General features: G+C 40.0%; 1 protein-coding gene across 4 annotated transcripts in view; it reads right to left on the reverse strand.

Moving 5' to 3' along the window:
• CTTNBP2NL (CTTNBP2 N-terminal like) overlaps positions 1–14,580 on the reverse strand; it is a 44,470-nt gene that overhangs the window by 13,299 nt on the left and 16,591 nt on the right. The gene's annotated exons all lie outside the window — the stretch shown is intronic.

Genomic DNA, 14,580 nt, shown 5'->3' on the forward strand with positions numbered 1-14,580 from the left:
CACACCAAGATGGAAGTCCCAGTGTCGTTTATAACAATCTTAAATGACTCAATATGCTTCTATCTATCTATCTATCTATCTATCTATCTATCTATCTATCTATCATCTAAATATATTTTTATCGATTTCAGAGAGGAAAGGAGAGGAGATAGAAACTTCAATGATGAGAGAGAATCATTGATTGGCTTCCTCCTGCACGCCTCACACTGGGGATGGAGCCTGCAACCTGGGCATGTGCTCCAACAGGGAATCGAACCATGACTTCCACTGAGCCACATTGGCTGGGCCATGCTACCACTATTTATATCTCAGGTGAAAATTTAGGAAAAACTGTCAAGGTTGAGGTTTAATACTTTAATGGTATTTCAGCTATTTTATAAAAAATATATAAATGATCTTGATTTGCCTTTTGGGGGGAGGAATTCAGTAATACAGCTGAAACCAATCAATTTCTTATAATTTCATTATTTTCATTTCAACAATAACATACACTTTAATTGCACAGAAATTCCTACATTGTCAGAAAACATAATGCTCTGTAATTTCAGACAACAGGAAAATAATCGGCTGGTTAGACAGATTCAATTATACAGGATATTACTACAGCAGACAAAGCATACTAGTCATCTATACTCATTTATTTTTACTGTCCCAGGCTGAATGAAACACCACTACTGAGAGCTTAACATAAGCCACACAATACCCAGAGCGTCTGTCATGCTTGCTCTCCAAAACTTCAGCTTTTATGACCAACTTCAAAAAGACACATGAAGCAGTCACCTCCTCTCTCCTTCCCAATACTATCTATACTATTATAGGAAATTAACCTCTTACTTTTTTTAAAAGTAAAAATTTTAAAGAATTATTTATTGATTTTGAGAGAGAGAGAGAGAGAGATTTGTTGTTCCACTTATTTATGCTGTTCCGCTTATGCATTCATTGGTTGATTCTTGCATATGCCCTGATCGGGGATCGAATTTGCAACCTTGGAGTATTGGGATGACACTCGAACCAACTGGGTCCATGTGGTCAATTGGTATTTATCTCTTGCATTGACTGAACATTTCCCATTTATCTTTTTTCCTTCCTGCCTAAATTGTAAGCAACCTGAAAAGCACTTGTCACACCTCTTTCTTCCTCCTGTATCCTGCATTATGTCTGAAGCCCGAGACACTTAGTTGATATTTACTTTTCGGTCATTTTCCTGATGTCTCAGCCTCTCCTTACTCTCATCTTTTTTGTGAGGTCAATATTTTATTATGCTATTAGTAAAATCTATGGTTTACTTGTATAATCATTTAAGGTAACAGCAATTCATACATTCAGCAAACTGACTCTGGATAGAATGCGCTTCAAAGATTACTTCTGGAGTCAGCTGGCATCCACAGATATTTATAAAAGCAATTATTTACATAAGGAGGGATGATCATTTATTAGTATTTGACTCAAGTGCACTAAATTCTTTGGAAGTTTAGTACAAATAGCCTCAGGGGGGTACTTCTAGCCGGTGAGCTGCTTGTTGATAGAAAAAGAACATGGGTAAACAGCATAATGTAGCTGCATCAACATTCAAATTCCAGAGTCCTATGAAAGTTTCTGGTAAAATGGAAATAAATGTGTTAAGGTTTTTGGGGGCTATTCCTATACATGTGGTTAAAACAAATTATATATACTTTCTGGTCTGAGTCTACAACTTCTTCAGGTGAGGAAAAAATGTGTGAAGGGATTCAACTAGTCCTGAATAAATGAATGCTCTGAACATAAATCAAGAATTTTAAGTATAATTTTAAGTGATACATTAGATCCTAATCCCTCTTGTTCAGGAGATCATATATCTCTTAAAATGAGAGTTGACACCTGCCTTGAAACATACACAAAAAACAGGGATGGATCACAGACCTAAGGATAAAATAGAAATGGCCAAAAAAGCACATCTCACTGGTGACAGGGAGGTATAAATTAAAACAATAATAAGACACGAGAAAAGCTAAAATCTAAAGGTTGACAACATCAAATGTTGGAGAGCATATGGAACAACTAGAACACTCACACAGTGCTGGTGGGAGTATAAATGGTGTAACTATGTTGGAAATTAATCTGGAAGTTTCTCATAAAGTTAGAAAAATGCCTTTCTGAAATTCCACCTCTAAGTATTTATCCCAAAGAAATGAAAACATATATTCATAAAAAGACTTTTACACAATTATCCATAGCAGCTTTACTCATACTAGCTCCAATGGAAACAATTAAATATCAATCAATAGAACAAATGTGATGCATTCATACAATAGAATACTATTCAGCAATGAAAAGGAATGAGTTACTGATGAACTTGAAAACAATAATGATGAACCTTAAAATTATTATACCGAACAAGACAAAACCAAAAAGCCAGATATAAAAGAATACATTCTGTGTGATTGTGTCCTAACAGGCAAAACTAATAAATGGTGAAAAAATCAGAATAGTGGTTGCCTCTGGGGCTAGGGAGGCTGACTAGGAAGGGGCACAGGATTACTTTTTGGTATGATGAGAATGTTTGTCTTTATAGGGGTGTAGGTCAAATGGATGTATGCATTTGTCAAAGTTTATTAAACTGACCACCTAAGATCTGTACATTACACCAGCGGTCGCCAATCTTTTGGACCTCATGGACCACTGGTTGGCGACCGCTGCATTATGCTCTATCTAAATTATATCTCTAGTTAAAAACTATAAAAATACATAGTGAGCACTAATGGGAAAATTAAGTTCTATGTAATATAAGCTATTTTCCAGAAACATGGGAAGTTCAAACCAAAGTTATTTTAGTCATGATAAGAACAGCAGAAACAACACAGGGGGCACTGACAGTGGAGCGCGCATTGCCTGTCAGTCAGAGTACCCGATCGCTATGCCTCTAACCTGACCTAACCTACAGTATTCCCTGGAGGTAGGCATCACTCTGTCTGCATGTCATAGAAGAGACTGAACATTAACTTGTGGCTTTCCCAAGGTTACAAAGCCAGTCAGTTAAGTGGAGAACAGTAAATGGTACATAGTTAAGTATATGGTATTCAGTTAACATAACTGAATATGTTAGCTGAATGAGCAATACATAGACAGGTATTCCCCCCAGGACTCTGTAGGAATGAACTTCAATTTAGTTCGTCTCAATCAGTAGGTTAAAAATGAAATAGAAAACATCGCAGAGCACTGAAAAAAGACCTTTCGAGAAGGACTTCTTTTGGCATAAGAATACAGGGGTGTGTGTGTGTTGGTGTGTATGTGTGTGTCCCTTAGGTTACAATATAAAGTCAATTTTTCATGGTGTCCCCGTCAAATAAGTTTGAAAAACACTAGAATAGAATGAAGAACCCCAAAGTCTGACTCCTGAATCTATGAGTTTAAACAGTTTAACTTAAGCTATAATAAATATGTAAAAACTAAAAGTAACAAGGAATCAGTATAATTATTTTATTTTAAAGTAATTAATGTGATAAAAGTCTACCAACCAGAAGTTCAGCCTAATATCAAATCTACAAAACACAACAAACAAACAAAAATCAGTGTTATTAGGGTTAGATAGCACTGCTGAAGTCGGGGAATTTTCTGGACTTGGGTGCTTCACAGGGCACGTGCTTTGGATTTTTTCATTGAACACTTACTCTGCTGGGGACCAAATATGCTAAATGATGTAGGCGATGATCTGGGGACACAGATTTGACTAAAGTAAGATTACATCCTCTGCTTTTAAGGAGCTGACAATTTGCCAGACAAGTTTAAGACCTAACAGCAGAAATAAACAAGTTGCCTTTGCTTGTTAAATGTTTTCTAAACAATATCATTAATGTTTAAAGGAACACCAAGTACAGTTTGTTTGGTCAGAACTTTCTAAGACTCAGACCTTACACTTACAAGGAAAAGGAAGGAAAAGGCCAGCCCTGGAAGTGGGCGGGTTCTGGCAGATAAATGGGACTATCAGCAGTTTAATGAATAACAGGAAACACCATGAGGTTGAGAGGGCACACAACCAAAACCCGGCTCTGAAGTATATATAGAGACCCAGCCTGCAGACTAACTGTGTGTGATACTGGAAGTAACTGTGACCTTGAAAAACCTCATTCACGAATGATGTGCGCAGGCTCTTCCGCTCACTGTGTGGTAACTGCAGAAACTAACTCCAAGATTAAACTATTGCAGAAGAGATCACTAAACAAAATGGGAAAGCACATTCCCCTTTCAGGGGATTCTAGGAAGGAGATGTGTAATTGTGGGGTGGGTCTGAACTCTCAAACGTCTTTCAAGCAAGATTCTTCCATTACAAACACAGCCTGCTATTACAAGGACACATGGCAGGAAACCAGCTGCTCAAATGTAAGATCCTGGGAAGAGGGTCCTTAGCTTGGCTGAGGAGGAGAAGTGTTCACATTGAGAAGTTTATTAAGTAAGCAGGAGTAAGAAGTTAGTGGGGTAGAGGAGGGTGCAGGGCTATGTGGAGACGGGGTCGAATGAATAAAGAGGACCCACGTGGCTCAGCTGGTGCGGCTCAGTGGTTGAGCATCGACCCATGAATCAGAAGGTCACGGTTTGATTCCTGGTCAGGGCAAATGCCTGGGTTTCTAACTTGATCCCCAGTGTGGGGGGTGCAGGAGGCAGCTGATCAATGGTTCTCATCATTGATACTTCTATCTCTCCTTCTCTCTGAAATCAATAACTGTCTGATATCAGTTACTTGCTATACACCGTTTTATCACCTCACCTTTCACATTACAAATGGTGACATTTAGGGGTTCAAGGTGCCAGAAGAATAAGCAAATTTCTCATGTAAGGGACATGCCTTTGAGGAAAGAAAGGAGGCGTTCTGCTTGTAAAGTGCTACCTACTGAGAGCACACAACGCTCTCTGCAGCTGGGGAAGGTTCACAAGATGACAGCAGTGGGGGGTTTCACTGCATTCATTCAGCCCGAAACTAAAACAAATAGAAAAGGGAAACAGCTTATTCCTGTTCCTTTGACTTCCTCCTATTGTGTCTCTCTTGCATGTGTTAGCCTTGTGATGTGGGATTAATCAGAAGTTATTTCTAGTGGCCTCTAGAAAAAACACACAAAAAGGGAGACAACGTGCAATTGGCAAGCTGATTCTAAAATTTATATGGAAACACCAAGGACCACGGACAACCAAAACAACACGACTTGCCCTGGCCAGCTCAGTTTATTAGAGGCTTGTCCCCAAACACCAAGGCCAGGCTGTTCTGATCCCCAGTCAGGGCACACACAAGAACCAACCAATCAATGCATAAATAAGCAGAACAACAAATCAATGATTCTCTCAAATTGATACATTTAAAACAACACAAGTTGGAGGCTTAACACTACCTGATTAAGACTTACTATAAGGCCACAGTAATTAGGATATTGCGGTAGACAAACAGATCAATGGAACAGAACAGTGATTCCAAAAATAAACCCACAAACATGAGACACTGATTGTGCCAAGGGTGCCAAGGCTGTTCCATAGAGGAAGACAGTCTTTTCAACAAATGGTGCTAGAACAATCGGATATCCATATGCAGAAAATAAATAAATAAATAAATAAGAGGATTTTAATCCACATGTACCATGTAACAAAATTCATGGAAGTTGATTATAGACTGAAGTATAAAAGTAAAAGCTATAAAATTATAGAAGATAACAGGAGAAAACCTTTCTGACCTTGGTTTAGGTAAAGATTTCTTACACCTGATACTAAAAGCAAAATCCATAAAAGAAATATTGATAAATTGGACTTCATTAAAGGGAAAACCTTATGCTTTTCAAAAAGATACAGTTGAGAATGAAAGGACAAGCCACAGACTGGGAGGAAAGGCATATATCTAATGAAGAACGTGCACTCAGATATAGAAGACATGCTTAAAACTTAATGAGAAAACAAGTAAATCAATTTAAAAAATGGGCAAAAGATTTGAACAAACACTTCAGCAAAAAGAACAACACAGATGGCAAAGAAGTACATGAAAAGATGCTCAGCATCATTAGTAGGGAACTGCAAATTAAAGCTGCAATGAAATATTATATAACTACTGGAGGCCTGGTGCACGAGTTCATGCACCAGTGGGGTCCCTTGTACCAGTGCATGATTGGGGCCGGGGATCCGCAGGAGGGCTCCAGGGCGTGTCCGGCCCGTCTTGCCCAGTCCCGATCGGCTGGACCCTAGTAGCAAGCTAAGCTCAGTCGGAGCATCTGCCCCTGGTAGTCAGTGCGCATTATAGCTACCAGTCAAATAGTTGTTTAGGCTTTTATATATATAGACTAGAGGCCTGGGGCATGAAATTCCTGCACTGGGCGGGGGGGGTGGGAGGGGGGGGGGGTGGGAGGGCGGGGTCCCCTCAGCCAGCAGGTGGACATCCCTCTCATAGTCTGGGACCACTTGCTTCTTACCACCCACCTGCTCGCTGCTCCTGACTGCTGGGCTTGCTGCTCCTTAGTGCTGCCACAGAGGCGGGAAAGGCTCCCACCACCGCTGCTGCACTCGCCAGCTGTGAACCCGGCTTCTGGCTGAGTGGCGTTCCCTCTGTGGGAGCACACTGACCACCAGGGGGTAGCTCCTGCGTCGAGCATCTGCCCCCTAGTGGTCAGTGCACATCATTGCGACTGGTTGTTCTGATCATTTTACTGTAACGGTCGCTTAGACTTTTATTAGATAGGATTAGAGAGGCTAAAATGAAAAGACTGGCTATACCCAGTGTTGGTGAAGATGTGGAGCAACTGGAACTCTTATACTAGTACAGCGATTCTCAACCTGTGGGTTGCAACCCCTTTGGTGGTCGCACGACCCTTTCACAGGGGTCACCTAAGACCAGCCTGCATATCAGATATTTACATTACGATTCATAACAGTAGCAACATTACAGTTATGAAGTAGCGATGAAAATAATTTTATGAATGGGTCACAACATGAGGAACTGTATTTAAAGGGCCAGAAGTTTGAGAACCACTGTACTAGTACATGTTAGTGGGAATGTGAAAGGGTATATCCACTTTGGAAAACAGTTTGCAGTTTCTTAAAAAGTTAAACATGCACCTACCATACAGTAGAGCCATTTCACTCCTAGGTCTTTATCCATAAGAAATGAAACACATGTCCATACAGAGCCTGGTATATGAATGTCCCTAGCAGCTGTATATTTAATAGTTTCAAATTGAAGCAATAAAAATGTTCATCGATAGATGAACAGATAAAACACACTGTGATACATCCATATACTGGACTACTACTCAGCAATGAACGGAATGAACTACAGTATTAATACAACAACAAGGATGGATGTCAGAATAATTACGCTGAGTGACGGATTTGTTCATCATCTTGATTACAGTAACAGATTCATGGGGAATACATATATCAAAACATCAATCTGTACACGTTAAATATATGCAGCTTATTGTATATCAGTTATACCTCAATAAAGCTGTTTAAAAAACAAAATATAACAATATGCCAAATCAAACAGAGAAATAAAGAAATCAATGGGAAAAAGCCATTCTAAAAAGCTTCCACACTGTCCCTGTATTTCCTGTTTTCATTATAAAGAGAGAAACAGGGGAATATAACATAACATCTGTTTCATGCCCCAGAGTGCACCCTTCACCCTGCCAGCTGTCTCTAAAGACATGCTTTTGGTTGCGGGGGTGGGGATGGATCAACCCAAAGCCATCAATTCCTGTAAGAAAAACAAGCTAACGTGCAAGCCCCGTCGATTAACAAAGATTGAAAGCTTCATCTTTCTTACAAAGGACAGCATATTACAGTATTAGGGAAGACAGTGTGCTTTATGGAATGTGCCTTGTTCCTACATGGATGGACTTTAAACCTATGTTCTAATAATAACTCAAGTGAATGAGGTCCGAGCACCTTGCTGAGCATTTGCTCTCATTTCATCCTCACGCTGACCGTACAAATGCACAGGCGCTGCTTACAGGGTAAGAAACTGGCCTAAGCTCACACACAGCCACTAATGGCAGAGCTCAAACCGAGGTCTGCCCGATTTGAAAGCTCATGCTCCCAACAGCTACACTTAAATGAATGTTCTAGCCGATGGTTTTGGAGAGTACATCGTAATTAATTTTATGTCTCTTTTTTGAAAAGCTAGGATTTCATGTATGGACTTAGGGAGAACAGGATTAAAAAAAAAAATCAGCCATTCCAACTATAAAAAAACACATTAAAATATGGCCCAACATGGCCACTGATTAATTCCCTTCTAAACCATATTTCATTGTAAAGGTTATGAATATAAATCTAAAATCTTATAATTCAATTTCCTAAATAAAATTGTTTGCTTCCTAATTCTCCAATTCTTTTATCCAAGCAGAAACTGAACTTCTCTCGGTTTCAGCTTTTACATTCATGTGATTTTTATCAAAGGTCTAAATTACCTACCCCAATCTTAAAGCTCTTCTGAAAAATCAACTATCAAAATGAGATCATTTTGGCCAAAGAATAATGTTAGATCCAGGCTTATCAATGCTGAAGAATGCATCCACTTTGAGTCCATTCAAGTACATTCACAGTATATTCTGATATTTTCTTTAATGCAAACACTCTTGACAGGCTTACTAATATAGGACAGTGTATGCTGCTTGCTAAATTCAATTTTACCTTCTTCCTCTCAGCCCAGCCTTTATAATAATCTGTTTCCATAATAGGCACAAAACCATGACCAACAGCAGATGTCAGCTCTGCTTACAGTGAACCTGTGTTTGTGGTGTTGAGCTATAGACCTTACCTAATACTTTTTGTTTTGTTCTATATCTTTGCCACTTTATAATTATTACTAGAGGCCCGATGCACGAAAGGGCCTTGGCCCTGGCCTCTGCCCACCGTGGCCCCCGCTGTGGCTTTGTCTGGAAGGAAGGACGTCCGAAAGCACGTCCAGTCTAATTAACATATTATGCTTTTATTATTATAGATTATTATTTTAAGAATATTTTCAGCAAAAGTACAGGCATACCTCAGAAATATTGCAGGTTTAGTTCCTGACCACTGCAGTAAAGTGAGTCTCGCAATAAAGCGAGTCACATGAATTTTTTGGTGGCCCAGGGCAGATCACAGTTATGCTCAGCCCTGGCTGGTGTAGCTCAGGTGGTTGAGCATTGTCCCATGCACTGAGAGGCTGCTGGTTTGATTCCATGTGCTCGGGTTGCAGGCTCAGTTCCCAGGAGGCAGCCGATCCAAGTTTCTCTCTCTCTCCCTCAACCTTCCTTTCTCTCTAAAATCAATAAAACCATATTAAAAATTTTCTTAAAAGTTATGTTTACACTGTACTATAGTCTTCTAAGTGTGCAATAGCATTATATCTAAAAAACTAGGTACATACCTTAATTAAAAATACTTTATTGCCGAAACCGGTTTGGCTCAGTGGATAGAGCGTCGGCCGGCGGACTGAAAGGTCCCAGGTTCGATTCCGGTCAAGGGCATGTACCTGGGTTGCGGGCACATCCCCAGTTTGAGATGTGCAAGAGGCAGCTGATCGATGTTTCTCTCTCATCGATGTTTCTAACTCTCTATCTCTCTCTCCCTTCCTCTCTGTAAAAAATCAATAAAATATATTAAAAAAAAAATACTTTATTGCTAACATTGCTAACCATCATCTCAGCCGTCAGTTGCCCCAAACCTTCAATTTGTAAAAAATGCATTACTAGTATCTGCAAAGCACAATACTAAAGCGAAGCACAATAAAACAAGACATGACTGTAAATCATTTGTTGTTTCAACACAGACCTATATATAACATTTGGATTTTTAATTTTTAACCCCTGGCTGCTTAAAAAACTCAAAACAGTTAAACCAGAGTGACATATTACAGTCTCATACTCTAAATATATTTCTAACTTTGTCCTGTCTACCATGTTTTTGTCTATAAATCTTCTTGCTCGGGGAATTCTGCAATGGCCGTTGGCCAAAAACAACAAAGCTCTACTCTAAGCTTTAAAAGTTATACCTGTTTTATGATGGAGACATCAGGGGAAAGGAATTCAAGACTCCTCAAGTTAATTCTACATGGAAGTTGTAATACTTTAACATTTATTACTGTATAAGCAATTTAAATAATGCTTTAACATAACATGATACTAGTAAATATGGGGGAGATTCTACTTAGTCGTAGTTAAGTGTGGCTTTGCATCTGATCTAAGATGTGCAGATATACCCAATATGGAAGATTCATAAATGAACTATTTGATTTAACTTTTTAAAAAAATATATATTTTATTGATTTTTTACAGAGAGGAAGGGAGAGGGATAGAGAGTTAGAAACATCAATGAGAGAGAAACATCGATCAGCTGCCTCCTGCACACTCCCCACTGGGGATGTGCCCACAACCAAGGTACATGCCCTTGACCAGAATCGAACCTGGGACCCTGGAGTCCGCAGGCTGACGCTCTATCCACTGAGCCAAACCGGCTAGGGCTTGATTTAACTTTTATTAGCAGTCAAATCTACTTTCTAAGTTTCTAAATGGCTATTGATCAAGGTTCCCTTGTCTTCTGGAGGAGTCAGACCAGCTTGGAAGCCATTTCCTAGATCTGCCTGGAATTATGAGCTGAGCACTCTTGCTAAACTGTGTGATCCAGCCCAGCCTCCCGGGACAGGCAGTTCATCAGCAATGTGATTTGCTTTCACCGTGGAGGGGACTTCTATAGTGTTTTCATTCATGGAAAGAAAGTGGTCAGAGGGAAAGACTTTCATAAAGAATGTTTTCCTGTGATGTAATCACTTCTAAAACAGAAAATCACTTTATATAAAGTCCAATTAGGTCCAAATACAGTATAAATGGTCTCTGTATAACAATTATACTTCAAATACAGAAGAGGCTGAATATTACATTATTTTCTATTGGCCTCCCTGGTTCTATGCCAAACGTGTCTTGGCTGCAACAGAAGAATGAAGAGGCTTTTGTATTTGGGGGAGAAAAAGGAACATAACTATGGGGGCTCTAGAAGGGTATAGTTGCAACCTGGCGCTTTGCAGAAAATTTGGAAAATGAATAAAGCTCTTATAATTACAACTGTAGCCCTAGCTGGTTTGGCTCAATGGATAGAGCGTGGGCCTGTGGACTGAAGGGTCCCTGGTTTGATTCCAGTCAAGGGCTGATACCCACGTTGTGGGCTCGATCCCCAGTAGAGGTTATGTAGGAGGCAGCTGATCAACAATTCTGTCATCATTGATGTTTCTATCCCTCTTTCCCTCTCCCCTCCTCTCTGAAATCAATAATATATATATTACTAATATATATATATTAAAAAATAGCGATATTTTAAAAAGTTAAAAAATAATTACAACTCTATAGGTAGGATCTACTTTCACACTCTGGGAACTTGATAACATATTCCTGTATAAACCTAACCTTTGTCAATGTGACCTACTATTTATTTAGCAGCTACAGTGAACCATAAGGTTTTGTTCAGAGATGCAAGGTTAGACATTAGATTTTATGTCCAGGAAAAAAATCTATTTTGAAGGTAAGAAGAGAAAAAAAAAGATAAGATATTTTACTTCAACAAAAAGGAAAAACCATAATAGCTATTTAGATACAGACCAAAACCTTTTCTTTTTTTTTTTTTAAATATATTTTATTGATTTTTTACAGAGAGAAAGAGAGATAGAGAGTTAGAAACATTGATGAGAGAGAAACATCGATCAGTTGCCTCCTGCACATCTCCTACTGGGGATGTGCCCGCAACCCAGGTACATGCCCTTGACCGGAATCGAACCTGGGACCTTTCAGTCCGCAGGCCGACGCTCTATCCACTGAGCCAAAACCGTTTCAGCCCAAAACCTTTTCAACTCACTACACAAGAGTTTAGAAAAAATACTATCCCTGGCCAGGTGGCTCAGCTGGTTGGAGTACTGTCCCATATACCAAAAGTTGCAGGTTTGATTCCTAGTAGTCAGCATACATACATAGGTTGCAGGTTCGATCCCTGGTTGGGGGTGTACGGGAGGTAACCGATGGATGTTTCTCTCTCACATCGATGTTTTTCTCTCTCTCAATCAATTAAAAACAAAAAACAAAACAAAACAAAAAACCCCACAAAAAACATATCCTCGGTTGAAAATGTACTAAAAGGAATAAAATGAGTAAGCTGCCATATTAGTCAAGAAGTTTAACAAGTGTGTGCTGTTTAGCAAGAGCTACTGAAATAATGCAGGAAATCCTGATGTGATACAGAATCAAAACAAACAAACAAACAAACAAAACAAACATATCCCACAAATAAAATGAGGTTTCCTTTTAACTTTTAGGAATCTGTTATGGCAGTTGCTTTTTTTTCCAAAGGACTGAAACAGTTTGGAGCCCAGCTGCTACTTACTTTATCTAACAATAGACTGTTAAAGATGTGTGACTCCTGGGGAGGCTGCACCATACAGCTTAAGCCCCAGAAGATAACTTCATTACCCTGAGCTGTATGCCCTGACTAGAGACAACACTTGTGCCTGACTCTGAATGGTATTTCATATCAAAATGCTCCCTTAATTATAGCTCTAGCTTCTCAAGCTTTAGGCAGCTTAGTCAGAAGCTGCCTAAACTAACTGAAATTGGATCCCTGCAGAAAAAATATATTTTAGGGAAACATGTGCACCAAGCACCTACGCATCTGTTCACATTAAAACCAGAAGGCGGCAAGTATGTTAAAGCATACATAGGAACAGGCTGTAAAATTTAGTAATTCACAACATTCACTTTGAAATATTATGGCAATCTTTTAAAGCAACATACCACAATGGCACAATCAGCCCTCTGTTCAACAGACATTTATTGAGCATCTATGTACTAGCCACTATGCTGGGTGCTGAGGACACAAAGATTAGCAAAACAGACATATAAAGCTCCATAGGTCTGTATGGTTTCTAAGGCTGAAAAGCAAAGAGAAAATAAGGTCGTCCTTTGATTTTGTTTTTCCATTAGAGCAGCGGTTCTCAACCTGTGGGTCACGACCCCTTTGGCGGTCGAACGACCCTTTCACAGGGGTCGCCTAAGACCAGCCTGCATTTCAGATATTTACATTCCGATTCATCACAGTAGCAACATTACAGTTATGAAGTAGCAACGAAAATAATTTTATGGTTGGGGGTCACCACAACATGAGGAACTGTATTTAAAGGGCCAGAAGGTTGAGAACCACTGCATTAGAGGCAGTCACCCCCAAACCCCTACCCCAGTTATGAGGGGGCTGAGGCCCACAAGTTTTCGTGTAGGTCAACTGTGATATTTATGGGCAACTGCTTCCTGGAGGCCCAGGATGAATAGCAGTAGGTCCTCCAGAGATTCTATTTAATGCCCTGCTACACTGTGCAGTTTCATAAACTCTGATTGCTATTTATACTATTGCTGCTCCTGAAAATGTTTTCTGAGTTCTAAAGGGGGTCACCATGAACAAAGTTCTTCCTGGCTCGGCCGAGGCAGTGAGGGACACTCTGCCAGTTCTAAGTGGATGACTCCTATGGTGAGGAGAATAGGGGGTCTCAGAGAACCAGGGGAAGGAAATGGGAGAAACAACAGGCATTGGGAGTGAGGGTTAGGAACCAGCTCAGATTTCCCCCAGTCCTCCTTTTCCTTTTCTCCTCATTGATCAGATAAACATGGGGTAAGAAAGGGGAAGGTGTCCTGGGTTTAAGCAGGTTAGGACTGCTGGTATTAGTGGGACGGGGTTAAGGGAAATAGAATACAGTGTTCAGGGAAAGGAAGAGAACCACCAACAGTGTCAAAGGAGAAGGTCTGCGAATGTGACAGAAATGAGTGAATAATGATACATGTAGTATATGTTGGCAGGGGCATCATTAAAAAATTGGGCATTGTTGAGGGCATCCAGAGACATCCAATCCAAAGATTAGCAACCACTGACTGTTTCTTGGATACGGAACATGATATGTGCTGACAGACTATAAAGGGAAAAAGAACCCCACACTGCTGGAGTATTTGCAATGCCATGGGAATTGTAGTGTTACATATCAATATTAGTTATTAATCATTTGTTTTATTTTTAATGTTTTTATTGATTTTTGAGAGAGGAAGAGGGGAGAGAGCGAGAGAAACATCGATGGGCTACCTCCTGCATGCCCCCCATTGGGGATGGGAACCTGCAACTCGGGCATGTGCCCCAATCGGGAATCGAACCGTGACCTCTTATTGCAGACAAGGAAGCTTCGCTCCAGACAGATGGAATGACTGGACTGAGGTCACACATTTATGCTCTGGCATGACAGGCAGACTCAGGCAAGGAACTTTAACATATGTGACCGGGCATGTGTCAAAGGCATAAACATATGATTTTTATTTAGAAATCACAGGGAAGTCATGCAAGACTGAAGCAAGCAGGGAAGGAAAGTAAGGCAGACTCCATCCCCCACATCGTAGGGGAAGTGCCTCGTGCACTCTGGAGAAATGAAACCCTGACAGTGACTTATCACACATTGTAAAGCTCCAGGGAAGACACACAAGCAACAGTTTTCAGTGAAAGACTGCCCTGAAGCGTATTTAATTAAATAGAAATGTCAGTCTTTTTCAGTCGCCTTAAATAACATAAATTAATGTCACT

This window comes from Myotis myotis, unplaced genomic scaffold, assembly GCF_014108235.1.
Source record: "Myotis myotis isolate mMyoMyo1 unplaced genomic scaffold, mMyoMyo1.p scaffold_m19_p_18, whole genome shotgun sequence".
Lineage (NCBI taxonomy): Eukaryota > Metazoa > Chordata > Mammalia > Chiroptera > Vespertilionidae > Myotis > Myotis myotis.